Source organism: Sprattus sprattus (assembly GCF_963457725.1).
Source record: "Sprattus sprattus genome assembly, chromosome: 11".
Taxonomy (NCBI): Eukaryota; Metazoa; Chordata; class Actinopteri; order Clupeiformes; family Clupeidae; genus Sprattus; species Sprattus sprattus.
This window is the reverse complement of record NC_137909.1, coordinates 30,840,218-30,842,717: the sequence shown is the minus strand read 5'-3', so window position 1 is coordinate 30,842,717 and position 2,500 is coordinate 30,840,218. Positions and strand designations below refer to the sequence as shown.

Genomic DNA, 2,500 nt, shown 5'->3' with positions numbered 1-2,500 from the left:
ATGTCATTGCTGTTAATAACCAAATTTAAGAGGTTATCGCTGTCTGGTTTTGTTGAGTTTGCAAGCAGTGCTTTATGATTTAGGTTTTGGGGGTCTGAATTTTTTAAATGCATCCAGAATTTAATTGATCTTTTTGTGATGGCCAGGGACATAGGGAAACGACCTAATTCGGCCCTGCAGGCGTGGTTGGATGTACCTCTGTGCACCTGTAAGAGGATTTTACACAGCTCCATATGTAAAATTTCTATTTGGGATTTATCCCAAGATTTTTTTGATAGGATTAAAGCTGGCCCCCAAATTTCTGAGCTGTATAGGAGGATCTGTGTAATGACAGAGTCAATTATTTTTAGCCAAATTTTGATTGATGGTTGAAATTTATTTATAGTTTTGTAAATTGCATAGAATGCTCTTCGAGCTTTGTCTCTGAGTATTTGTATGCCAGTGTTAAAGTTGCCTGAGGCATTTATAACTAGTCCTAAATATGTGTAGCTAGTTGTGTGTTCTAAGATATTAGGGCCTAATTTAAATTGAAATTTACTTTGCGTTGATCTTGCTTTTTTTTGGAATATCATTATTTTTGTCTTTCCTAAATTTACTTTTAAAGACCAAATTTGGCAAAATTCATGTAGGATGGAGAGACTCTGTCTTAAACCTTCTTCTGTAGGTGACAGTAAGATCAAATCATCTGCATACATTAGAAATTTTACCTCTTTGTCATGTAAATTTAGACCTGGTGCTGTCGAATTCTCTAACATTGTGGCTAGTTCGTTAATATATATATTAAACAATGTGGGGCTTAGGCTGCAACCCTGTCTAACTCCTTGGCCTTGTCTAAAAAAATCAGTTCTTTTATTTTCTATTTTAATGCTGTTCTTATTATTTTCATACATTGATTTGATTAGATCATAGGTTTTGCCTCCAATTCCAATTTCTAAGAGTCTTAAGAGCAAACCTCTGTGCCAGATATTGTCAAATGCTTTTTGAAAATCTACGAAGCATGCAAATATTTTTTGCTTTTTGGACTGATGTACGTGTTTATTTATTAGCGTCTGGAGTGTGTAGAGGTGGTCGGATGTACGAGATTTTGGTAGGAAACCAATTTGGCTTTTACTTAGGATGTTTTGATCGTCAATAAATGTAATCATGCGGCTGTTAATGATGCTACAGAATAATTTCCCCAAGTTGCTTGTGATGCAAATGCCTCTGTAACTATTTGGGTCGAATTTGTCGCCAGATTTGAAAATAGGGGTGAAAAGGCCTATGTTCCAAGAGGAGGGGTAGAATCCACTTTGTAGTGTCAGGTTAAAAAGTTTCTTTATGGCCTCTTGTATCTTTAAATTACTGAATTTCAGCATCTCTGTGGAGATACAGTCGGTTCCGCATGCTTTGCCAGATTTTAGTTTTTTAATGTGGTCTTTTACATCTGTGATAGTAATGGGGAAGTCCAGGGGATTTTGGTATTTTTTAATGGTTTTTTCTAAAGATTCTTGTTTGGATATTATTGCTTGCTGTTCAGGCATGAGTTTGTGGCTTTCTGGGTTCTGGTAAAGGTTTTTAAAGTAAGACAGCCATATATTTCCATTTTTGATTGGTGTTTCAAATTTATCTGTTTTTGTTAGCTTTTTCCAATTTAACCAAAATGTGTTTTGGTTTATTGATTGTTCAATTTTGTTTAGTTCTCTGTTCATATATTCAAACTTTTTGTTTCGTAATAATGTTTTATAGTGTTTTAGTTCAAGATGATAATTTACTCTACCTTCCATATCATTTGGGTTTCGGTGTTTATGATTAGAAAGCTGTCTTAATGTTATCCTAGATAATTCACAATCCCTGTCAAACCATTCTTCTTTTCCTTTTGTTGTTTTTTTCTTAGATTTATTTGTTTGTTTAAAATTAGATTTGTTAGCTAATTTGGTAAATATGTTATTTAATTGAGCACAGGCCATGTTCACACTATTTTCATCATATTCATATTGAGTTGATATGAAATTTTCAATTCTAGATTCAATGTCGCGATCCTGTATGGCTGTTGTATATAATGCTATTTTTCTCTCTGTCCAACGGAACGTTTTAGGTAAGGGGAAGAGTTTTTGCTCTGGTTTTTGGGGATCTAATTGGGTCTCTGACCATTTTAGGTGAAGTATTGCCTGGCAGTGATCAGAAAATGGTAGCTGTGGCATTACCATAAATGCTGTTATGAGTTCTGGGTCAAGGTCAGTGATGTTGTAGTCAACCACAGAGCTACCAAGGTTAGAGTGAAATGTAAAACTCCCAAGGGAATCTCCTCTAAATCTACCATTAACAATGTACACGCCTAGGCTTTTGCACAATTGTAACAGTTTAGCTCCACTGGCATTGGTGATACTGTCGAAACTTTGCCTCTGTGTATGGACTTGTTGGTTGTACAGAGTTGTTTTATTACATATATGGTTGTCTCCTTCTATGGTAACATAGTCTATTTCTTTCCCGATCCTGGCATTGAGATCACCACAGAGTAATA

General features: G+C 35.2%; 1 protein-coding gene across 1 annotated transcript in view; it reads right to left on the bottom strand.

The window, feature by feature from the left end:
- The window catches only part of LOC308372449 (uncharacterized protein), a gene marked incomplete at its 3' end in the record, with an annotated part of 29,555 nt that overhangs the window by 499 nt on the left and 26,556 nt on the right, over positions 1 to 2,500 (bottom strand). The window lies entirely within an intron of this gene.